The sequence below is a fragment of the Pan paniscus genome, chromosome 11 (genome assembly GCF_029289425.2).
Source record: "Pan paniscus chromosome 11, NHGRI_mPanPan1-v2.0_pri, whole genome shotgun sequence".
NCBI lineage: Eukaryota > Metazoa > Chordata > Mammalia > Primates > Hominidae > Pan > Pan paniscus.
Genome location: NC_073260.2, coordinates 45598001 through 45623504, shown reverse-complemented (window position 1 = coordinate 45623504; position 25504 = coordinate 45598001). Strand labels below are relative to the sequence as shown.

The following is a 25504-nucleotide window of genomic DNA, read 5'->3' as shown; positions in this document are numbered from 1 at the left end:
ACCAGTCTTCACCTCCCCTGCCAATGATACCACCAAGTCCCAGGCAGTGCGGACAGACATGCTGATGTCACACAGTGGGCGCTCAAACAGGACAGTCACAGACAGATGGGCTGCTGGAGTTTCTGAATCCTCCCCTGCCAGCTGTCCCTTCCCCTCCCATGTGTCCCCTCCCCCATCCATTGTCCCCTCCGCCTGTGGGGAGTGACTGGTGGTTGTGTTTAAGTGAGTAATTTGGCCCCCGTTTAAGAAGAGGAAGCAATAATAACGGCTGTAATTGTCCAAATTACTGCTGCCCCTTCCAGTTTGACATCTGCCTAATGACGGCGGATGGAAACCTGACCCGTGGCCGCGGGCGGGTGGGTGGTGATGGCTGCTTGGAGCCGAGCGTCCAGTCCCCAAAGCTGGCAGAGGCCCTGCTGGCCTGTGCTGGAGGCTCCAGGGCTGGGGGGCTTCAGTGCGGTATCCATGGGTTCCTCTAGACTGAGTGTGAGGGACGGGCCTAATTCATCTCAGAGCCTCAGAAACTAAAGCCCAGAGGGACAGCAATTGCCCCACAGCCACAGAAGGTGGCTGGACCAGGGGATGGGATGGAGATTGTTCACTGTTTGCCATTTGGTATTTTTCACATTTTGAACCAGGTACTGCATTATCGATCCAAAATTTAAAATAAACAAGACATTGCCTCTTCAGCTAAGGTTTGGATGGCTCCTGACAGTCAGAGACACCTGCTTTGATGTAAAAGTATCTAGTGGACAGCATGGGGCTCTGCTGTTGCCAAGGCCACTTGGCCAGGACCTCACTGTGAGGACACAGGGCATGAACACAGCCTCAATCTGTTGACCCTCCCCTCTGAAGGCTCTTAGGGCCAGCGGGCCCAGGAGCTCCTAGTCATGGGATTTCATGGACCTATCACTTTTTAAAAGTTAGGTCTGCTCACTCTGTGTCATCAAGGACAGACCCAATGGCCCTAACACGAACCCACTGCCATTTGTTATCTCCAAGCAGCAGAGCTTTCAGCATCAAGGACTTTCTAAGAAAGGACCATGGTGATGGTTTTGTGACCTGCCTGGTATGAACCCAGCTCCACTGTTAAAGGACAGAGGGAGCGATTGGCTGTGGGCTGAGAAGTCGGGGTAGGGGGATGGGGTTTGGGCTGAGAAGTCAGGGTTGGGGGTGGGGTTTGGGCTGAGAAGTCGGGGTCGGGGGGTGGGGTTTGGGCTGAGAAGTCAGGGTGGGGGGGTGGGATTTGCTGCAGGTGCAGCAGTTTCCAGCTACAATATCCTTGGGAAAGGCTCACTCTCCACCTCACAGCCACATCCCACAGGTCTTCTACAAGCTCAGGCTGTTGGGGACAAGGAGAGGATAAGGCAGCAGAGTTTATAGAGGATTGGGGCCCTCTCAGTCCTCCTCTGAAGGAGCCAGGAGCCCCACCTGCTCCCACTTACATAGTCGGGTTGCTTTGGGACGGCAAGGAGCTGAAACCATTGGCTTCTCAGGGGTCCCTAGAGGATCAGGGCCCATTGCTGGGGACCCCTGAAGATCGGGATCCCAATACTGATCTGGCCCAGTGGGATGAGGCTCGCCATCAGGATTAGGACGGTACTAAAAAGCTGAAGAATATGCTGTTTCTTCCACTCCTGAGTGGCTCATAACAAATATCCCTTCAGCTGCTTTTCTGGAGAACTCTGAGCTCTATATAGGCCCTTGCCTGGCATTGGGTCAGCTCTGTGCTATTGATCAAATGCTAGACCACTTCCAATTTCCTTTTCCAAGAGGAGCTTCTTTTTCATTCATTTAGCAAGCACTTAATGTCTGTTGGCTGGGGGATCATGCTGTGTGGGGTGGTGCAAAGAATCCTAGATTTCGAGGCAGATGCACACAGGTTTGAATCCAAAACCCTGTCCTTTTGACATCTTGAGCAGAGCTGTTCACTTCTTGTCCCTCAGTTTACTCCTCTTTAAAATGGGAATAATAAATAATGCCGGTGTTGCGGGGTTGCCTTGAGGGCATGTTTGTCCCCCAGCCTCGCATGGGGCCTCGGGATCTTCCTGTAGGACCCTTGCCTCCAGCAGCTCCAGGCTTGAGGCCCCTCCTCTCCATGGGTCCATTCCACCCCTGCCCCTGGGGTTCCTTGCACATTATCTTACCCTTACATTTGGGGGCTGCCCCAGAGCTGTAGGGTAACAGGCTGATGGACTGAGAGGATCCCGACATCAAGGCAGTGGGTGGGCTGAACAGACCTGGGTGCTGGCTGAAGAGAGGGCACCAGGCCTGTGAGGATGAACGAGTCCCTTGCCCTGGACACTCAGACGGCTGGGGCCTCTGCTGGTGAGAGTCCTCAGCCCCAGCTCTGTGGTCCTCTCCCTACTTGTGGCCTCAGGTGGCCTGAGCCTCGGATTCTCATGTGCGAGACTCCATTCCCCAACCACTGCAGACCTGGGAGAGAGGGAGGGAGGGGGCAATGAAGGGGAGCGAGCTAAAATGTTAGTGAGCACCCACTAAGTGCCAGCCCCATTGTAAGGGGGTCTCACCGACCCCACACCGTACCAGAATGGGCCTCGAGTCACAGGTAGATTAGGCCCAGACCTCTGAGCATCTGTGTTACGGGACGATGCTCGGCACCGTGACGCTGTGACAAGCTGGGCGATCCTCAAACCTGGCTCAGGCAATTGGCCCACAGCCCTGCTAGGGGCAGCCTGAGGCGCCCACGTGGGGAGCTGGGCTGGAACTGCCACTGACCTGGTCCCGCTGGCTAAGTGTGCACAGACACCAGCTCAGAGTGCCCCAGCAAGCCGCCAACGGCACCTGCAGGCATCTCCAGAATTCCTGCAGAGGAGGGGTTGGAGCTGACTCGGGTTGCAGAGGGGGCCCCAGGCTGTGCCTCCATTCCCGAGCTCTTCTCCGGCTTCCTCAAAGCAGCCACTTTTCCAGCCACTCGCTAAGAGCCCTGGGTCCTTCCTTCCGGCCTCACGGCAGTTGGGGCCTCGAAAAGAGCATAAAAATGTCTGGATGACAATCGTTCACCTTTATTATATACAGAGGCCCCTCATCTCCTGCCTCTCAGGAGCGCCCCTCCCCTGGACCTGCAGGGGCGTCCGCTGCCTCCGCGTTTATCTGCGGGGAGGAATGTCTGCGAGGCCAGCGGAACGGAGCCTCCTCAACCCATCCATCACCGCCTGCCGAGCCCCTGACTGTGCCGGGCAGGCCAGGGTGCGCCTCTGGGAGGCCTAGCTTGGGGGGGCGCCGGAAGCCTGCTCCGCCAGTGCCCAGCCCCAGCAGGGGGGTTCGCGCAGCCTGACACCAGGGGCTCCTGGCCTTGGGCCAGGGTAGGCCCGGCCTGTCTCCTGGGAGCTGGGGGACTAGGATCCAGCACCCCAGTAGGGGAGGGACTGCTGCAAGAAAGGGCCGAGGGGAGACAGGTCTGGGGGGTCCAGAGCAGGGGCAGGCTGGAGACCAGCGGCGGCCGTTTGAGAGGGGCTGCAACATTGAAGGTGCAGGGCTCCCAGTGCCGGGGCCAGCTCAGCGTCCTCCCCTAGACAGGGTCCCACATACACCCACTTGGGGAGAGTACAGCGGAGTCAGTATCCATGCCTGCATTCCTGTTTATACACTGTTTTATACAAAAACATGAGTGGTTTTTCCATGGTTCCCATGTATTCTGACTTTTCCAAGAAGGCAATGCCTATGGGAGACGTGGTACAGTCACTCCCTGCTTTGTAAAGCGCTGCTGGGTCTCCTGGGAAACAGCAGCGTGCCTGGCACTACGCAAGGCCCGCACAGCTGCGCCGTTGTTGTCACCAGCCGCAGTTCCCAGGTTGCACATGCCTAGAGAAGGTGTTGGCGGGACGCGGTTGCGCCTCTGACTTCCTTTAATTCCGACTTCTACTTGCGTCGTTGTGTAGGCGTCTGAGGGCCACCTGACGTCGTCTAGTGTCTCCACGCCTTGACACTTGTCTATTGAAATGCATCTTTTTTTTTTTTTTTTTTTTTTTGAGACGGAGTCTCGCTCTGTCGCCCATGCTGGAGTGCAGTGGTGCGATCTCCGCTCATTGCAACCTGCAACCTCTGCCTCCCGGGTTCAAGCGATTCATCTGCCTCAGCCTCCCCAGGAGCTGGGGCTACAGACGCCTGCCACCATACCCGGCTAATTTTTGTATTTTTAGCTCGGCTAATTTTTGTATTTTTAGTAGAGACGGGGTTTCACTATATTGGCCAGACTGGTCTGGAACTCCTGACTTTGTGATCTGCCCGCCTCGGCCTCCCAAAGTGCTGGGATTACAGGCATGAGTCACCGCGCCCAGCCTTGAAATGCACCTTTTAAAAGGTTAAGTGTTAATTTCCTTTGCCTTCCTCAATTGCAGTTGAGGTATTATGTGGTAACAGGATGTCAGAAAATTCATCAGGAGGTGGGTGCTGGTTCTGACTGGGCAGGTGGGCAGGCTGAGGGGTCCACAAACTTCTCCCCTTTCCCTCCCACCACTTATGGGTTTGCAGCCTCCAGGGAGTCACTGTGCTCAGCTCACAGATCTCCCTTCCCAACTCCAACAGGAGCAGAGGAAGTGGGAGAGCCACCTAGTGATGGTCTCACCCAGTGCGCACTCTTGCAGGCAGAGTACTCACTCATTTACTAAACAAATATTTGGGCACCTGCTCTGTGCCAGGCCCTGCTCCAAGTAGCAGAGGTATATGTGAGCAAAACAAGCGCAAGCTCTGAGCCCCTGAACTGATGTTCTGAGGAGGAAAGTCAAAAGGAGACATCTAGACAGAAAACAATCCTTTTAAAGAGAGAGCGAGTTGAAGAAAGTCACACAAGTCATGGACCAGGAGGTCAAGAACTCTGGCTCAGGTGGCCCAGGAAGGCTTCCTGGGGAGGTGACATGGGTCAGAATCCTGTGACACAAGCCAGAGCCGGGACTCATACAGCATTGGGGGATGCAGCTGTTCTCCCCATGAGGCTGCCAGGCCAGGAATTCTGAAGTACTCCTGGCCTTTCACTCATGGGCATGAGGTGGCTGCCACAGCTCCAGACATCACATGTACACAGGACCGCAGCCAAAGGCAAGGACATGAAGTGTGTGTATCTGAGGCTGGAGGTGGCACCTGGAACAGCCTCTTTCATCTCCTTAGGGAGGATGAATCTCTTTCAGACACCTCCTCCAGAGGGAGTTTTTTCTACATTGTCTCACTGGCCAGAACTGCCTGCCCCTTTCCCACCCTCCTTGACTGAAAATTAAAGTGAGGGTCTGGCTCTCTTGCCCTTCCAGTGTGAGTGGGGAGTGGACGTGGGGCTGGCTGTAGGGGTGGACTGGACAGGCTTCTGGGCAGGACCTGTCAGAATCTGTGAGGCTTACCGCCAGGCATTTCCTAAAGGTATCTGACTCTTTTTTTCTCCAAGAGCATCTCATAGGACCACGTTCTTGGGATCACTCCCCTGGGGAAACATTACTGAAAGTGGTAGGAGCCTCCTGCTGGTTCTTCTCAAGGGCCCAGCCCATTGGGGCCCAAGTTTGAGAAGAGTTCTCTTGAGTGCTGATGGCCTGGAGCCCAGGAGCCCAGGGAGGAACTCAGGAGCCCAGGTAGGGCAGGTTCCGGGAAAGAGGTGGCCCCAGCAGATTCTCCAGACGTTTTTCACACATGTAATTGTGGTTGGAGAAGAAACAAAACACTTCACAGCTCTGAGGAAACCAGTCACAGATCTGATGGACTAGGATTAATGAAGTTCAATATCATTCCTATGGCTCCTATCCAGGGCTAGCAAATTACAGGTGAAACCAACTAAAACCACATTTCCTATGAGATGGAATGGATGGAATGGGATCAGCCCACTAGGCCAGGAGCTTCTCCAGGGTGGGAATTGAACCTTGCTTTCCTCCCTCCCTCACTGGACTCTGGTCATGTTAGCTCACCTTCTCACTGATCCTTGAATCCCCCAGGCTGATCTTGCCCCAGGGCTTTTGCACGTGCTATTCCCTGGAGCACTCTTCCCCAGATGTCCATTCACAAAGCTCCTTTCCTCACCTCCTCAGGTCTTTGTTCCAAGCTCCTTGCTCAGGAAGCCCCCACCCCATCTCAACATGTCTCCCAGAATCTTGCACCCCATCAACCACCACCTTACCATCCAACATACGGTTCTCTGTCTTGTTTGCAGTCTCCACACAGAGCCTGGCAAATGGTACATGTTCAAGATTTCATTCATTCCTTTATCCATTCATTCAAGAAACACTGATTAGTGCTGACGGTGGGAGGTGGAGGTCATTAAAATCCCTCAAGAACCGCTCAGTCTGCTGCGGAAGACAGACTTGTAAACAGACCATCATGAAGCCCTGCTGTAAGTGCTGGGAGTGGGGGCACAGGCTGATGAGAGACCCTGGAGGAGGCATCTGAGCCCCCCCTTGGATCGGGGGAGGACAGAGAAGCTGCCACGTGAAGCCCAGCTGAGCTGAAATGAACTGGACACCAATTTCATGCAGAGATCTCTGCAGGGTGTCCAGGCCAGGAGGTGGGAGAGGATTTGGGGCATCAGGACCCTGCAGGGTATCCCCACAGGCTTGGAGTCTCCATCCCAGGTGCTAACAGGAACATAGGTGTGGTTGAACTGGTCATATATTTCTACCTGGCTCTCTCTCAGTGTACAGCCACACACCCTGATGTGGCACCTGGCCTTGTCGCTGTGCCCAAGTGCTGATGTGGGCAGAGCACAGACAGACCCTGGTGTTGAGGGAAGACACCCAGCGACTGGGGCAGCTGCCAGGCCAAGCCCTCCGGGCTCAGGTGCACAGGGTGCAACCCCCACCTTCCTCGTCCCCCTTGAGCTCCCTAAGCCCTCTGTTTACACAAGCAGCAGCCAGCAATACAAATCACCTGCCTCCACTAATGGACCAGCCGCCTGCTGAGGCCGGCCCTCTGACAGCTGCAGGATGCTTTCAGGAAAGGCTTTTGACTCCCAGTGACACTAGGCTACAATCTCTTCCTTCAAGCCCCCACCCCCACCTGCAGAGTCACACAAAGGATGGCTCTGAACAAAATGCCCTGCATGGAGGCAGGAAGAGCTCTGCTCCACAGCACTGGGGGATGCTTCATCCTCCAGTGGGACGTGGATGTTCTCAGGAAGGGGAGCAGAGGAGCAGAGCAAGCAGACACACCCACAAAAGAAATGCTTCAACCTCATGAGGGGACATGGAGGGCCCAGTTGTGTCCTAGCACTGGCAGCACCTGGCTTGCAGCCCTGACTGGGTCCCCTTCCCTCTCTCTCTCTGGTTTCCCTGACCTCGGTGCTTCGTAGAGTGGAGAACTCATGCCTGTGGCATTGCCCATCAGCTCAGAGTGCACAGACACAGGGCGTCCTAACAGTGTGGGCCCTGCAGAGGGGGCAGCACCCCTGCCAACCCTCTGGGCACCTCTGAGAGCAAGTCCACAGCAACCAATCTCTCAGGCTCCAAGCTCTGCAATGCTAGAATTTAATCTCATCCTTTGCTTCCTGTTGTCTTCACTTTCCTGGCTATGCTTCAGTTTATGGCAAGTTCTGTTGGGTTTTATAGTAGTGGTAAAAAGGCTCCTTTGAAGTAAATTCATTTAAGGAAAATAAAGAAATCCATAGAAGAGAAAAGGGGTGAATCATAGTGGAGGGTGTGGCAGAGCCTGCAGGGGCTTGTGACATGAGACATAGACAGTGGTCAGTCACCCTGACCTCCCTAGCTCCAGCAATCTGCATCCAAACCCAGTCTGGGACCCTGATTTGCACAGTGGCCCAGCAGAAGGGGCACGCTCCTCTCCTCTAGGCCCTGCCACTTCCCCTTTCCACTGGCCCATTGTCCTTCGAGCCCTTCCTCACCTCCCTTCCCTGTGGGAGATGGAGGTGGATGAGAGAAGCCGGCGGGTGTCCCTCCTTCTTATCTGTGCCCAGAGATGTGCATGGCCCAAACACTCTGCAGGTGCCCTGAATAATTTGAACCAGTGGTGCCACTGCTCTCTGTCCTCCAGCTTTGGTGGCAGCAGCTTCCTGCTTGCACTAAGTGCAGCCCACCTTCCTCTAGGATGTGCAACCAGTTCTCTGCATTAAATGCCTTGTATTCTAAACACATGAGGGCTTTCCGTGAAAGCCTCTGTGGGCTGAGCCCCATTCTCCAGCCCCTGCTGGCCTCAGGTATGCTGTGAGAAGCCAACACACGCATAACGTCTGTCCCTCTCAAGTCCTCCATGGGCATTTTCCTCTGCTGTAAAGCTTTCCCGTCCTGCCTTTTCAAAGTTTTCATGCTCTTCTGCCTAATCTGTAGGCCACCCTTGACTTTGCCACACCCCCTGGGATTTAGGCTTCCTCTAATTTCTGTGAAGCTTGTTTGACATGAAGAGGTGGACATAGCTCAGAAAGGGTTATGACACCATGGCCATCCCCAGCCATGCCACTCACCCACTGGATGTTCCCAAGCCGGCCACGACCTCTCTACACCTCGGTGCTCTGATTTGTGACATGGGAAGGGTCTGTTGTTCCTCCAGCCCTAAGATAGGTCACCATATGCATACAGCTTTTTGCTTTTTAAGTAATTATGATAAGACAAATATTCTCAAGAGGGGGATTACTTTGCCAAGGACTATGAGCATTTGGGAGGGCTGCTTCCAATGTTTTTAATGTCTCCACTGCAAATATTGAAGCACGCTAAACTCACTTATCATTGTAGGTTCTGATGGACAATTTTTCCCTTTATTCATTAACCACATGTGGGCTGGTCTCTCTGTTAAAAAAATTCCAAGTAGTCATTAATTATTCCCAATGATTGCAGGGTTTTAAAGGAGGTTTGGAACCAAATGGTGGAGGAATCCCTACGCGCCTATAAAATCCTGCAGCCCTCACCCACCTGACAGCAACTTGCAGCCAGAATGAAAAAAGCAGGAATTCTCAAAAATGGCTTTGAGGCACTGCCTAGCGCCAGCTCAGATAACTACATTTTAATAGATATAATAGCTTTATGGAGATATAATTCCTGTAACATAAAATTCACTCTTTTAAAGTGTACGATTCAATGGCTTTAGTATTCAGAGTTGTGCAGTCATCATCACTAATTCCAGAGCATTTTATCTCCCTAAAAGGAAACACCATGCCCATTAGCAGTCACTCCTAATTCATACCCTGTGTCCCCAAAGCCCCTGACAACCCCCAATCTCCTTTCTGCCTCTATGGATTTGCCTATTCTGGACATTTTGTATTCATGAATCATATGCTATTTGTCCTTTCGTGCCTGGCTTCCTTCACCTAGTATGATGTTTTAAGGTCCATTGACATTGCAGCATGAATCAGCACTTCATTCCTTTTTGTGGGCAAATAATATTCCATTGTATGCATCTGCCACATTTTCCTTATCCAGTCATCTGTTGGTTAACTCTTGGATTGTTTTCAGCTGTTGGCTATTGTGAAGAATGCTGCAATAAATATATGTATGCATTTTTATGTGGATGTTTTCATTTCTCCTGGGCATGCACCTAGAAGTGGATTGAGGTCATACAGTAACTCTTTTTAACATTTTGAGGAATTGCTAAACTGTTTTCCATAGTAGCGGCACCATTTTGTGTTCCCATTAGCAATATATGAGGGTTTCACCTTATCTGCATCCTCACCAATGCTTGTTATCATCTGTCCTTTTGATGTTAGCCACCCTCGTGGGTATGAAGTGGTATCTCGGTGTGGACTTCATTTGCACAGTGGTATTGAGCTTCTTTTCATGTGCTTATTGGCATTTGTATTGCCAATATTTGGAAAAATATTTGAATAAATATTTATTCAGATCCTTTGCCCACTGAAGAAAATTTGCCTTTACTGTTGAGTTCTTCTTATATTCCGGACAAAAGACCTTTATCAGATATATAGCTTGCAAATATTTTTTCCCACTCTGTGAGTTCTCTTTTTACCTTCCTGATGGTGTTCTTTGAGGCACAAAAGTTTTTAATTTTGATGAAGTCCAATGTATCTGTTTTTTCTTTTGTTGCTTATGTTTCTGGTGTCATATCTAAGAATGCAAGTATACAAAGATTTACTTCTAGTTTTCTTCTAAGAGCTTTGTAGTTTTATCTCCTACATTTAGGTCTTTGATCCACTTTGAGATAACTTTTGCATATGGTGGGTTTGTATACTGTTCTTTGTAACAAATTTCTTTCTAAAGCTGACTACCTTAAAATGGCACTTTATGAGAAACAGTTGTGGTGTCTGGCTCGTGTTGTTTTTATTAGTAACAATACTTGTTGGTTTTGGAAGGTGTCTGATCATAAGGAAATCAATGGCACACCCATCATTTCATTCCCCGCTCACCCAGCCCTATACATGTTAGTGACCCCACTTCATAGGTGGGGACATGGACACTTGTGAGGAGGAGGTAAAATCAAAGGGACAGAATGAGGTGAGCCTGTGTTCTTCCCTTAACCCTCCTGCCCTCCTCCCCAGGAAAAATGAGCTTTGCTATGAAGTGGGGTGACCTCCTTACTCACCAGATTCTTTCTTCCTCAGAAACCCCGATCTACTGACTTCTTTGGGCTGTTTGAGGTGTAGGTAGTGACTCTGGGCTAGATAGTCTATGTTCTCTTTTTCCTACATCAACAGACTCATCTGTCAAAAGGAAGGAGGGAGGGAGGGGGAAGGAGTGAAGGGAAGGAGGGAAAGAAGGAAGGAAGGGAGGGAGGGAAAGAGGGAAGGAAGGAAGCAAGGAAGGAAGGGAGGAAGGAAGGGAGGGAGGAAAAGAGGGAAGGGAGGGAGGGAGGGAAGGAAGAGAAAGAGGGAAGGAAGGAAGGAAGGAAGGAAAGTGAAGGGAAAAAAAGGAAAGAAGGGAAAGAAGGAAGAAAGGAAGGAGGGAAGGAAAGGGATGGAAAGAAGGAAGGAAGGAGGGAAGGAAGGGAAAAAGGGATGAAAGGAAGGAAGGGAGGGAGGGAAGGAAATAGGGAAGGAAGGGAGGGAGGGAAGGAAGGAAGGGAAAGAGGGAAGGAAGGAAGGAAGGGAAGAGGGAAGGAAGAAAAAAGGAAAGAAGGAAGGGAAAGAGGGAGGAAGGAAGGAAGGGGAGGGAAAGAAGGAAGGAAGGAAAGGAAGAGAAGGAAGGAAGGAAAGGAAGGAAGAGAAAGAAGGAAGGAAGGAAGGAAATGAAAAGAGGGAAGGAAGAGAAAAGGAAGGAAGGAAGGGAAAGAGGGAAGGAAAGAAGGAAAGAGGGAAGGAAGAAGGAAGGAAAAGGGAAAGAAGGGAAAGAGGGAAGAAAGGGAAAGAGGGAAGGAAGGAAGGAAGGAAGGGATGGAGGGAGGGAGGGGAGGTCATTTCCTAGAGGAAGTAAAAGTGCAGCTCCTCTCTGGTCTCCCCTGAGTAGAACATGAGAACATGACTAAACCAAAAACCAGGTATGTCTCTAGAGAGAGCTCGTACATCCAGGTGGACAAGCCCTCCATTACTAAAAGTGCCAGAGACAAGCCAAGGCCTGCGTGTGTGCACAGGAGACTAGAGGGCCCTCGGAGCCCTGGCTGGAGGGGGGACCAGGTTCAAGCCCATCTTCTGCTCACAGCCTGGGTGATCCTGGCAGCCACGTGCCCTCCTTGCTGGGGCTCAGGTGCCTCATCTGTCAAGCGCCGGTGGCTGGGACAGGACCCCTCAGCCTGATAGGCTAAGACTCTAAGTGCTGCTGGAGTTAAGATGGCAACGCAATCTCCAAGCCTGTCAGGGACCCCTGGTAGCTGGGTGAGTGATGGTCCCGGGGGATTGACCAGCTGTTTGGGTGTCCCATAAACACAGCCTTAAAGTGGCTGGTTCCGCCCATCCATCTTGCCCTTGGGGCCGTGCCCTGGCGGCTTTCAGAGTGGCCCTAGTTGACATCGGCGTTGGCCCCTTCCGGGTGGCGCTGGGCCGTTGATGGGCTCTGTGATGGATGGGTCTCCACTGTGGAGGTGCCACAGCTCAGGACGCCCTGAGGGTGACGCCGGGGGCTTCAGCAGGAACAGCTGGGTGGAGGCAGAGCTGTTCTGCTGTGGCTGCAGCCCTGAACTGTGGGATTCAGAGCTGAGAGTGAGGTAATGAAGCCAAGTGCTTCCAGGGTCTACAGATGGAGGTGACCCAGACACACTGTACAATAGACTCTCTGGAGTTTCCTTAGTTCCACAGAAACCTGCTCCCTCCCCTATGGCTGTAGCCTTTTTGTGTCTCTCCTGGTCACAGATAGAACGCCAGCCCAGCCAAGCACAGGGCTTCTCTTGGGGCAGTAGAAAGTGGCAATACTATGGCCAGCCAGGCCACTCAGGGGTCTGAATTCAGAACGGCTGTTTTTTCTGATTTCTCCAGGGACCCCTGTACAAACCAAACAAAGTTATCTCTCTGCAACCTCCAGGTCTGACCACGGATAACTGGCTGATTCCTCCTCCTGGCATTCAGGGTTGTACCCCTGTGTTCTGAACTGAGGGCTGGAGAGAGAAATAATGAACTCACCAGGCTCTACTGACTGCCTGCTGCTGGCCGCACATCACAGCCCTTGGATAGCACCATGGCCTGACTTTATGTAGAGCCGCTGACATCCCTAAGGCACTCAGGGCAAGACTGAAACATGCTGAGGCCATGCCCCATGGTGTTAGAAGGGATGATGTGAGCAGCCTGTCTTCTGCTCATTCCTGCAACACGCCTTAGGGTCTCTCAGCAGCATTGTTCATGACAGGAAGCTCGGAGGGCCTGGCCACAGACAGAGGTGACCCACAGTCACTGAGTTGGAGGGGTGGCCCCCAAGCTGGTGGGGAGAGGTAGAGAACTGGTGGAGATGGCTAAGATGATTCCTCATTTCCCCCCAATGGCCCTAGTTTTACTGCCCTTCCCACTACCTGCTTTCTCCAAACACACGCTCCCTCTCTGACCTGGCTGTCCCCCACCATTCTCGCTAGAAATGTAGACTCTGGGAGAAAGGAAGGCCCTTGGATCCCAGGAAGTTCCTCTACAGCTTCCCTAGATGTTGGGCATCTGCTGCTCTACTTGCATGCCCTGCATGACGGGGAGCTCATCACCCGTCAAGCAGCCCTCCCCATTTTTGTGTCCTTACTGCTGATCTCTGCCATGCCCCCACCCCTCCTGGGGACCCAGCTCTGCTCTCCTGGCCCTAGGACTCCATCAGCTCTTCCTGCCCCAGGACTGGCCCTCAGAGGTGGGGGACAGTGAGTAGATTTCACTACTTTCTACTTAGGCTGTTAGTTGAGTCTAGCAGCCCCAGCTCCCCAGGGGTTGGGGTGTCCAGGCCCCTCGTCACTTTAGCTGCCTGCTGTGGACATGCTGGTGTCCCTCCCCAGGGTCCCAGTCCCAGGCTATTCTCCTTCCCACTAACGCTCATTTAGCTCACCTAACTGCCCACTTCGACCACTTGGGGGCAGAAAGCCTTGCTGGTCTGGAATCTGTTCGGTGCCAGACTGAAGCATTACCGCTAGTCCCTATGGCGCATTCCCAGCCATAGACTGGGACAGCTGTATAGACTGCAAGCTTCCTTCTGTCCCTGTGGCTGTCTTTGCAGCTATTCCTAAACACCTGCTTCTCCCTTTCATTCTGGTCATGTCCCTAGTCCCTTTGAAGTTAGGTGTGGCTGTGTGACTTGCTTGGCAAATGAAATGTGAGCAGAAGGAACACGTGCAGCTTCAGAGTAGAAGCCCTGTCCCCTTTCCCTGGGTGACTGATGGGCTGGCCCATGAAGGCACATCATGTAACTGACTGAAAAATGCATTTTTCTGTGTGCAGACATGAGATGTTGGGCTTGTTTGTTGCTGCACTAGAACCCAGCCCACCCTGACTGTTAGACCCTGAAACTATAATCAGGGCAAATCCCTGCCCCTCTTTCGTAGCAGAATGTTCTCCAACTACCTAGTGGCTGTTCCCAAAGCACTGGAAGCTCTCTCTGCACCGTCATCTTTCCCAAGTAGTCCAGGATATGAGAGGGGCTCAATACATATTTGTTGAATAAGCGAATGAAGGAGGAACTGTCTCTCACCCAGTGGCATCCTTGGGGTTATGGGCAGCCACCTATTGCATCTATTGCACTAAGACTAAATCCCCAACTCCCTACCAGGACCTGCCTGGTCCCCACCAACATCCTCAGCCTCATTGTCTCCCTGCTCCTCCCCACACCACCCTGTCTCGAGCACAAGCACGCCCAGCCTATCTTCCCACCCCAGGGCCTTTGCACATGCCTTTCCCTTTCTCTGCAGCACTGGATGATTTCTTCTCATGTTGCAGGCCTCTGCCCAAATGTTTTTCCTCAGAGCATTCATCCCTGACCACTTGCATCTCAAGGCGTCCCCTACCCACATCACTTTTAAAGAAACATTTTATTTGAAAACAATATACAATTTATGGAAAATTTGCAGGGATGAGAATGGGACCAAAAACACCTGCATACTCCTCACCTACTGTTAACTTTTTATTATTTACTGTGTTATTTGCTCTTGTTCTTTGTCTCTATCACTGTGTCTCTCCTCTGTGTCTGCCTCTCTCACAAACACACATATTTTGAGGGTAAATTGCAAATGTCATAGCCCTTGACCCCAAAATACTTTGGTGTGGGTTTCCCAAAAATAGAATTATGCTCTTATGTAACTACAGCTCCGTTCTTGACTTTGGTAATATTGAAATTAACATTAACATTGACGAAACACTTTAATCTGCCATCCATGTGCCAATTTTGTCAACTGACACAATGCTGCCCTGATGCAATGCCGCCCTTTATAGCATGTCTTTCCCCTCCATCACCCCATCTGATCCAGGGTCAGGTATTGTGTTCAGTTGTTTTGTCTCTTTGGTCTCCTTCAGCCTGAAATGGTGTCCATAATCTTTCATTGTCTTATATTGCATTGACATTTTTGAAGAACACAGTGTTTTTAGTGAAATGTTTCTCACTTGGAGTTTGTCTGCATTTCCTCCTGTTTGGGTGTGGGTTGTGCCTTCCTACCTGGTGTCAGTGGTGTTAGGGATGTGCACTTGTAGGGCATCACAACTGGTGGCCCCCGGTGCCCGCATGCACCTCCATGGTGGTCAGTGGTCGATTTTGTCACCCTGCCAGGGTGGGTCCTGATTTCTCCACTGTATAACTTTTCCCCCCTCCTTGCATTGAATACCCGGTCTATGAGGAGACACCTGCAGAGCATGCAAACACCCTACTCCTTGTCAAAGCTTTCCACCGGCTTTATCAGCCATTGATGACTCTTGCCTGAGCCAATCTTTGCCACAATGCTTGCAAAACGTTGATTTTTCCACCCAAATCCTCCCTCAACATTTCCCAGCTGGCTCTCAACTGGGAAATGGGGGAGGAGAGAGGCCTTTTTTTCGAGCCACAAGCCTGCCACAGTTTTGTCAACTGATGCAATGCTGCCCTGATGCAATGCTGCCCTTTATAGCATGTCTTTCCCCTTCACCACCACATCTGATCCGAGGTCAGGTATTACATACCTGTATAAATAGTGTATAATCTTCCTTTTTAGTGCATAACAACATGTTCCAGGCTTATAATGTATTGATCCTGTCCCAAGTTTGGAATCAGCCATTTCTCCAAGGAGCCCCGGATCCCATTCCCAAGGATGGTATTAGAGACCAACATCTGGGTACAGGATGTGCTCACTGCCACTGAGGTGTCTGCTTCAGAGCTCTCTCAGCAGACAGAGCCAGATACACAAGATGTGTGCATGCATTCAAGACCTTACATACACACACCACATCGTATTCTATAATAGCTTGTCATTCCATCATCCTTTTCTGTAGGTTGAGCTGGAATGATCCGGGTGACTAATCTGACATCTATTTATCCTCCCTTTCCCTGATCCATTCCTAAGTGCCCTGGAAGTGGGGATTGGCCTCCAGTCTTTTCTCTTGCTGTGTGCCCAGCTTGGAGATCTTTAAGAACTTTCGAATGAGTGAACCCACTTCCGTAGGCCCCACAAGGCTTTGCCTGAGGCTCTCAGATTCCCAGCAAGGGTCCATGGAACAAGTTAGCTTGTTGGACAGTGTGGTCTCAGGCCCTGGCTTGTGGCAGTAGGCAACAGCCCTATGTCCCTGGTACCTGTCTCCAGCCCTCCTCAAGCCAGCCCTCTAGGGACAGAGCTGCTCCCAGGCCCCTCTGTGCCCATTCCTTGACTCTCTACACTAGCTACAGGTTCAAGGCAGCACCTGGAGTCCTCACAGCAGTCCTGCTCTTTCAGGAATCAGAGCCCCATTTTGCAGATTAGGAAACCAAGGCTCAAAGAGGCTCTGGCCTCTTTGGAAAGAGACTGTGGAGCAGATTTCTGCCCAAGAAAATCATGAATTGCCCTCATGAGCCAAAGGTTTTGTGTGTGCAGAGTGGAACATCTGAGCCTGTCCATTTCTTGGTTGGACATGTGAATAATGTTTTCAAAAGAATTTTTGATTTGATGTCCTGGCCTAGCAGGGCTGCTGTGGGTGAGCCACATTCCACCTGACTCACCTGGTCCCAATTCCAACAGTGTGAGAATTCCCCAGGGCTGCCTTCCTGCTCCATCTCTGGCACCTAGACCGAAGCAGAAAGAGCGCGGGGCTGACTCATGCCGCCTCACATCACTCCTTGGTGACCTTCATCACATCCCTCCAAGCCTCAGTTTCCTAATCTGTCACTGGGGCTAAGTCCCCTCCCCCTTGCAGAGTTGTTGGGGAGGAAGAGTCTCACCTCCCCCAGAGGCCTTGGGAATGCACCCCACAGAGGTCCCATTGCTGTCCCACAACTTCATGGCTGTGTGACCAGCAGACACGAGAAAGGGGAGGGCAGCTCATTTTTCAAACAAAACGGTATCAGATGTGTGATTTGGTTAAAAAAATATATATTTCTGGCAATGGCTTCAGCTTTGCTCAAGAGAGAACTGGGTTGGGGGGAGAAGGTGGAGGGGAGGCTGTTCCAGTGGCTTAAAAAACCCCAGATAAGTGTACGGTGATTAAGCACAACCATTAGCTCTAATGGGCAATAATTGGTGATGAGAAATAATTTTCTAGGGCACGACTGCCCCTGGTGCCCCCACACCCGGCCCCAGCAAGGGGACGGCCAAGGGGCTGATTAACTCCCAGGCTGGAGGAAATGTCGGAGGCACAAAAAGTTTCCAGATTCGAGGGTAATTGGGAGAAGTTATTTCACTTTCCACATCAGGCTGATGAGGGGCCACCCACCTGCCGGTGAGGGAGGGGCTCGGCCGGCTTCCTGCCCAGGAATGGAGGGCCACTGTGCAAGGGGCAGGGGTGGCCAGCATGGTTAGAGGGTGGGGGCAATTCCCACCTGTGTCATTGCTGGCCCTGTGACCCAGGGCAAGTCACCACAGGGTCCCTTCTCTGTCCTGACTTGCTCCCCAACCAGTATTTGCACAGGCCCTGGTCCTTTTCACCTCAAAATTCACAGACAAACCCACCAGCCAGCAGTTCAGTCTTCCCGAGTGCCCTCCCTTCCCCCAGAGCCGGCCCAAGGACCTGCTAGCCTTAGGGTACCTTTGTGGGATTCAGGGGAAGATGCCCCTCTTGGCCGCAGGCTACAACCTTGAGTGTGTCCAGCAGGAGCTGGCTGGACTCCTTGGAGCTCCTGTGTGCAGTGCACAACCTGCCCAACAGCCCTCTGCAGCCTGGCTGTGCTCATGTCTTCATCTCCTTCCTCCTCACTCTGCCCACTCAGCCTGTCCCCAGAAAGAGCTCTTGGTCACTTCAAATGGGTGAAGTCAAAGGCCCCACCTCTCTGCCCCCCACCTGCCTGCTCCTTCTTTCTTGAGCTCTGCTGCCTCCAAGACCTGCCTTCCTCTCTGCCTCAGCCTCACTCCCCTCTTCCCCAGTCCAAAGCACAAATTCTCCCATCCCCAACCCAATCTCTCTCTGAAAGCCCTTTGCCCTGGGGACTTACTGCACACCCTGATCATCTCCCTCCCAGATCTGCACCTCTCCCTGGGTCCATGAGTGGGTCTCTCTCCTCTCTGTCTTACTTTTTCTCCCTCTCCCTCCTCCTCTCCATGTGTGTGTATGTGTGTTCAGTGTGTCTTTCATAGTGATTGACCCAAGGCAGTGAGACAAGCACGCCTCCTGAAGCTAAGGAGGCTTTGTGCATTAGGAAGGCCTTTCCCTTCCCTGGCTCAGGGCTGCAGTGCTCTCCCAGGCATGAGACTGAGCTCCCCCTCACAGGAGGCATGTAACCAGGGCCTGTACGGCTGCACCCCTAGGATGCTGCAGAGAGGAGTCCTGTCCTTTGAGGGCCTAGGTGGGATAATCTAAGGAGGTGTTGGCCTAGGATAAGCTGAGGCCTCTAGGCTGACCCCATGGCAGCCTCCTCTAGCTGTCCTCTCTGCTGTCTGCAGGCCAGGGCTTCAGCTCCCAAGTTGCAGGTGAGGTCAGCCTCAGGATACCTCCACCACTGACCAGCTGCCGAACCTCTCTGGGCCACAATGTCCTCCTCTGAAATGAAAATCGTGGTGTTACCAACCTCACGGGACCGACCTGAGGATGAAGGAGCTGGCCACAGAGGTGCTTCCAGGACTGACTGGTGCCCAGAAGACTCCAGGACAACAGCTGCTGGGATCACTGCGTGGGGCAGTGAGACATCGCGGCTGTTCCCGCTGCATGATTGCCCCGTCCCAGGTTGTTGCCCACAAAGTCCCCTCTGTATGCGCTGCGCCCCCAGAATTGCGCAGCGTCAGTTATAAACGTAATACTGTGTGGCCAGTGCCGTTGTAAGCACTGTAGATGAGTGTGTTTATTCTGTTTCTCCACACCTCTGTGAGGTGGGCATTCTTGTGACCCCTATTCCATCGGCGAGAATCGGGGGCAGCCAGATCCAATAACTTGCCGCAGGCTGGGCTGGCACTGCGTGCTGCGCCTCCTCTGAGCCTAGCACTCTGGCCTCACAGTCGGTGCTCGTAGCATTTCAGCTGTATGACTCTAACAGCAATTACAGTCATGGCCTTCGCCGCCGCCACCATTCCCGTTCAGGTTGGAGAACACAATGCACCGCGCACAGGCTGTGCCAAAGCCCACAGGCACCCTTCGGCCTCCATCATCGCGCCCTCTTCACAGATGAGCAAACGGAGGCCAGACGTCACCGGCAGGCGGCGCTGCGGTGCGCGAGGCCTCGCACCTGCACGGGAAGCGGCGGAGAGGACGCAGGTAAGGTAAAGCCAGGCCGACCCGAACCTGGACGCGCACCTGCGGGGGAGGGGGTATGCGCGGGGCGGGTTGCCGCCCCTCCCGGGGGTGCGGGCGGAGGCAGGGGCGGGCGGGGGCTTTCAGCAGCTCGTCCGCGGAACATTTGCATGTAATTTGGGAGCGGGTCACATGTGGGAGTCATCAGGCAGAGGAAAGGCTCAATCAGGGCCTAATCACTGTCTGTTTGGAGGGGTCTGGGCCCAAGTGAAAAATGAAAACGGGGCTATTTTGCTTGAGTGACAGCCATCAGTGGCCACCTTTGACCTCCCCACTCGGGCTGGGTCTGCCCGAGCTTTAAAAACCAATCATCAGGGAAGGGGTGGGAGGGGCTCCCTCTCCTCAGCTCTCCCCTCCCCCATCCTTTTCCCTCCCTGGACCTGGGTTTGTAAAATTCATTCATTCACTCCCATTCATTCTTTCAACAACCCATCCTAGGGCAGCAGGACTCCCTGGTCAGGGCCCCTGGGGCAGATGCCGGATTTGAGTTCTGACACTGTCATTGGCCAGCCGGCGACCTTGGGCAGGTGACTGTCAAGCGTCAGTGTTCCATCTGCGAAATGGATGCAGGAGGCACGCAGAGAAGAGTTGATGTTGGTGAGGTGCTGAGGGAGGCGGGGCCGCAGGGGCAGGGGGCGAGCCCTCCTTCAGCCCTCCCCCTAAGGGACAGGAGCTTTGTAGAGGAGGGCCAAGAGGTCAGGTAGGTTGCAGCGGCTCTGCTTTTTGCATGAATGCGTACCCTTCCTCCCGACACCCTGTGCACAAGGCGCAACCTGGTTCGCAATGTACAGAAGAGAGGCCTCTGCCAGGTGAACAAAAGAGAGGGCACACGCAGGCCAGGGAGACCGAGAGAGAGCAGGGAGGGGCCGGACTGCCCACGGGCAGTGAAGGGCAGTGACTGCTCCCTAAAGCAGCCATGAGCCCGGGCTTGGTTCACCCCGGCATGGAGGGACTTAGCCCACTGTCCCAGAATGGTCTCCAGATCCCTAGAGACCCAAGGGCCTGGACCCGGTGGTATAGAGTGACCACCGCAATGGCGGTCTGCAGGCCACTGGGGGCAGCAGAGAGGAGCCGCCCCCGGCTCAGGCGGGACAAGCTCAGCCAGCAAGCTTCTGCCAGCACAGCCTGTGGGGGCCAGCTGCGCCCCACTGCACCGGCTGCCGGGCCACCGTGCCTCTGCCCTCTCTGCCACCCAGTGGAACCCTTTTGCCCCGAAGGGGCCCTTGGAGTCGTCCTCCCACGGCCGAGGCCGGGAATTCCAGGCAGCCGGTGCAGCTGCGGGTCGGTGGCCCTTTCAGGCCTGAGGAATTGCTCCGGGGGCCGGGGGGCGGGCTGGGCGCCCGGTACATTAGCGCCTGCTTTGCTCGCTGATGGTGTTTATAGGGATGTGGAACGGGCCTCCAGGAAACCGTCTGGCAGGCCGGGCTTCAGCAAATGGATTGCCAATTAATCAGCATCTATTTATGAGAACGTTTAAACCATTATTAATGTAGTGTAAATACGGAACCGCTGGCGGCCCAGGGCGGGCGGGCGGGCAGGGGGCCATCTGCCGAGGCTGCCATCACATTCCTGGGGCGTGTTCCCGCTCCCACCCTCCTGGGGAGGGGTCCCACCCCTTGCCCTCATCCCCGGCCAAGCCTGCTCCTCCAGGTGCCGGCTTCCTCCTGCTGGGCCCTGCTGGTTCTGAGGCCTGCGGCTGCAGCCTGCCACGTTCTCAAGTTTTTCACCCAAGATGCTGAACAGGGGCGTGAAGGGTGAGTCCCGCCTCAGTCACTCAGCAGGGGTCCGCAGCAGCCCCTGGCAGGCCTTGGCAGGGCTCTTTTCCACCCAGGGGGAGACTGGGCAGGTGTCCCACTCTGGGCCTGGCTGCCTCTTCCCCTCCTCCTTCCTGCTCTGGACAGTGGATCTCATCCTCATCCTGACAGAGCTCAGCCCCTGGAGGCAGGGGAGGAGGAGCTGGGGCACTTTCCCAGCCCCTCCCTCACCTGTGGGTCCCAGTTCCCAAGGCTTCCCCCAACCCCAAGACCTAGGGGCTCTCAACTTTCCCCCCAGACTATCCCAAGGACAAAACAAGGTGATTTGCGCACACTGCTGGCACCTCCACTTCTCTCCAAAGATACCAGCTGAGCCCTCTGCCTCCTCCCTGACCTGTCTGGGCCTCCAGTATACATTGAGCCAAGCCGGGTGGCCTCTCGGAGAGCTGGTGCTGACCAAGACACCGCAGCCAGCCTGTGCCGTGGACTGGGGGGCTCCAGGACTTTCAGCCTGCTCACCCCCAATGTCCTGATGATCCTTCTTCCTCAGTATCACCTCAGATGGCTTTTTCTTTACCAACCGTACCCATTTTACAGATGAGAGACTGAGGTTTAGAATGGAGAAGGAGCTGCCTGAGGCGACAGAGACAGGGAGCCAGAACTGAAACGAGGCCCCCCCACCCGACCCCTGCAACCCAACACCCACCGTGTCCTGTTCCTCTGCAGGCCTCTGAGGTTCCTAAACTACATGACCACATATTTTGAGACCTTTGAGTTTTTATGAATGCTCTCCAGAGTTTCCCAATCTCTAAGTTTCATTAGCTGTGCTCACCTGGGCCTGCCTCCTTTCTCTGAATGCTTTGCGTGGAGGTGGCTGCACACCTTAGCACTGGATGCCAAGCAAGAGCAGTTAGCCTGAGAGTTCACTCTGCAAAAAAGAAAACAAATAATGAGTCTGCGCTTTGACGCTGGGTGTTATCAAACATCTTTGGTAATTCCGAGGACTCTCCCTGCTCTGGGAAGTTGAGGTGTTAGTCTAATGGGGGCTCTTGACAGGGAATGCCATGAGGAGGTGGCAGCACAGTGCTGAGGAGAGGGCCAAGCCCTCCAAGGCACGGGGAGCTGCTCCCTCCTGTCCCCACCCTGGGAACAAGGCCCTCCCTCCCCAGGCCTCCACCCTGTGCCACGCTGCTAACACTTACGGTTGGTGTGTTTATTTTTTCATTCAACTCTGTGCCCCTTGAGGATGGGGACAGCGTTTTCACCCCCACTACATCCTGGTGCCTCGAGAAGATGCCAACCAATGTCTGTTGACTGACTGACCATTTGGGAAATTTCTGCTTGGCACTGCTTCCCCAGGCTCCCCTCTTTTCTCTCTGGCCCCAGACCATCTGCCTTGCTGGCTTCAGCCCTGGTCACTCCCCCAAATCCCAGAGCCAGCCTAAGGCCCAGAAGCATGGAGGGGTTCAAGGAGCCAGGACTAGACCAGACAGCCTTTAAGATGGATGCCCCATCTATCCCAACCCACCCCTGTGGGATCACCAGGCCTCAGGACAGCCACCTGCCTGTGGTCACTCAGCACGCCACAAAGCTAAGGTTTCTGATGTCCTGAGGGGCCCCCAGAGCTGCTCCACGCCCCAGGCCCCCGGGCCCTGCTGCACTGGCATGCTGGGAGGAAAGAGAACAAAGACGAGGCATGTGCCCCTATTTCCCGGCCCCGCTCCCTGCCCCCCATTAGCCTAGTGAGGCTTGTTTATATTACAGCAGGAATTATTCCAGCCCTAATCAGAGGCCCTGCGAGGTTTCGGCATTCGAGGTATTTCTTTACCCAAGGACACTCTCCAATCCTATAATTTCCATTTCCCCAGACGCCCCTGATTGAAAGCAAACATTTTATATTTGGAAAGGAAAAGGGCTGTGTGCTATTCATAGCCCAGCCTGGCTGTCCAGAGCTAGGTCCTGGGGGGCTGAAGGCCTGGAGGGATGGACAAATCTGGGAGGGTGGCAGGGGGCATGGCTAGGTCCCAGCCAGGAGAGGTGTGGGGAGATCACAGCCCAGGGGTGGGGAGACCGAGGGACAGAGAGAGAGCCCCTTGCCACCAACTGCCCAGCCAGGGATGTCTGGCACTGCACAGCCTCCCTGGTTGAGGGGACAATGTGCGGGAAGGGGGTGCTATAGTAGCAGAGCCTGTGGGCTGGAAAGAGGGTGGGTGGGGGTGCAACTTGAGCCCCTTCCTCCTCTGCACCCCCTTGCCAGGTAGCTTCACTGCCTCTTGCAGGTGAGGATAGGAGGCAAGTTGCAGGGATGGGATGGAATAAAATACTAACAGTGGGCCTGGGGACAGAGGCCAGCGTTTGCCCGAAGGGACTTTGAGAAGCCTACTGTCCAGGGGACTCTGTCTCCACTTCGGGCCCCTCTGTTTTCTGATATTCAGCTCCCCACTCTCCTCCAGGTGCTGCCCACCCCTCTCGAGTCACACTCACCCATCACTCCACAACTTCTTAGGGGCTGAGAAGCACATGGACTCCACACCAATCCCAGGCCACTCTGCTCCCCTCGCCCTTCCCTTCTGAGTTCTTTCCTCCCTCCCTCGATGTGGAAGTCCAGGCAAGGACGATGTGTTCTTCACGGGAGGATATCAGACCCCCACTTACTCAAAGCTGTGTGTAGGCAGCCTCTTCCATGTGCCACACACCACCCTTTTGGAAAGATGCCTTCATTAATCCTTAGAAGCAGATATTATTATTCCCATTTCATGGATAAAGAAACCAAGGCTTGTTGAGCTTAAGTCACCATTGTCCCATCTATGTCCCTTGAATCTCAGTGCCTCAGCACTCACCTCCTAAGACAGTGTAAATAAACTCAGGCATGGTGTGCTGGAGGTCACAGCCCACTGGCACGTGCTGAGTGGGGCACACACTATTCTTATTTAAATGAATGGATTTCAGGGAAGCAGGGAAATGAAGAGGGACTGCATGTTTCTGCACTGTATCAATCCGTATTATTGGAATGATTAAGAGACTGCATTTGGAATTTAATTTTTTCCTTACGATTTAATTTTTATTTTTATCAAAGTCATGCATTGCAGCATTTTGTTAACTGCTTTATTGAAGTATAACTGATACGTAGTAAAATGCAAACAAGTAAAGTATGAAAGTTGATAAGTTCTTAGAACAGCTTTTTTGAGATATAATTCACATACCATACAATTCACCCATTTAAAGTGTAAAATTCAGTGATTTTTGGTATATTACATTATTATTTTTTAAATTGTGGTAGAGTATATATAACACAAAATTTGCCATCTTAACTGTTTTAAGTGTATAATTCAGTGACATTAAGTAATACACATTGTTGTGCAACCATCACCCCAAACAGAAACTGTACCCATGAAACAGTAACTCTCCATTTCCCCTCCCCTCTAGCCCCTAGTAAACTCTGATTTTTGTCTCTATGATTTTGCCTATTATAGATATTTAATGTAAGTGGAATCAGAGTATGTGTCCTTTTGTGTCTGGCTTATTCCACTTAGCATGTTTTCAAAGTTCATCTATGCTGTAGTATGTATCAGAATTTCCTTCCTTTTTATTGTGGAATAATATTCCATCGTATGGATAAACCACATTCCTCTAAGGGTGGGTTGTTTCCACCCTTTGGCTAATTGTGAATAATGCTACAGTAACCACTGGCAAACAAGTATCTGTTCAAGTTCCTGTTGTCAATTCTTTTAGGTATATAGCTAGGATTGAAATTGCTGGGTTATATGATAACTCTATGTTTAGTTGTTTGAGGAACTTCAAAACTTTTCTATGGTGTTGGTACCATTTTACATTCTCACCAGGCATGTATGAGGGTTCCATTTCATCACCTCTTTGTCAACACTTGCTACTTTCTGTTTTTTTTAGTTATAGCCATCCTAGTAAGTGTAAAGTGGTATCTCGTTCTGGTTTTGATTTGTATTTTTCTAATGGCTAATGATGTCAAGCATCTTTTCATGTCTTGTTGGCTATTTGCCCATTATTTAATTGGACTGTCTTTTTGTTGTTGAGTTGTAAGGGTTTTTATATATTCTGGATATTAAACCCTTATCAGATATGTGGTTTACAAATAACTCTCTTCCATTCTGTAATTTGTCTTTTTCTTAATAAAAATTGATATGCTTCTGTACATATGTGTATGTGTTTGTGTCTATCTATCTATTATCTATCTATCTATCTATCTATCTATCTATCTATCTATCTATCTATGGAACCCTCACCACAATGAAAATACTGAACATATAAATCACCCCCCAAAATTTTTCATGTGTATCTTTTTTTCACTCAGCCTAATTGCATGGAAATTTATCCATGCTGTCACATGTATAAATACTTTATTCTTTTTTACTGCTGAGTAGGATTCCATGGTGTGAATACACCACACAGTAGTTTGATCATTCACCTGCTAAAGGATACTTGAGTTGGTTCCAGTTTGGGGCTATTAATTCTGGTTATTAAATAGTTTCTCTGAACATTCATATGCAAGTCTTCATTTCTCTTTGGGTGTATACCTAGGTATATAATTGCTGGGTAATATGGAAACTCTAATATCTTGAGGAACTGC

At 52.3% G+C, this 25504-nt stretch overlaps 1 long non-coding RNA gene across 2 annotated transcripts in view; it reads left to right on the top strand.

Annotated features, from left to right (window-relative positions):
• The first annotated feature begins 853 nt into the window (after positions 1 to 853).
• The window catches only part of LOC134728592 (uncharacterized), a 50288-nt gene continuing 25637 nt past the window's right edge, over positions 854 to 25504 (top strand). The window contains exons 1-2 of one of the 2 annotated variants that reach the window (XR_010109181.1): positions 854 to 1069; positions 18307 to 19111. This is a non-coding gene — a long non-coding RNA (uncharacterized LOC134728592). The remainder of the gene's footprint in view (positions 1070 to 18306; positions 19112 to 25504) is intronic. The other variant, XR_010109182.1, reaches the window with a different exon arrangement.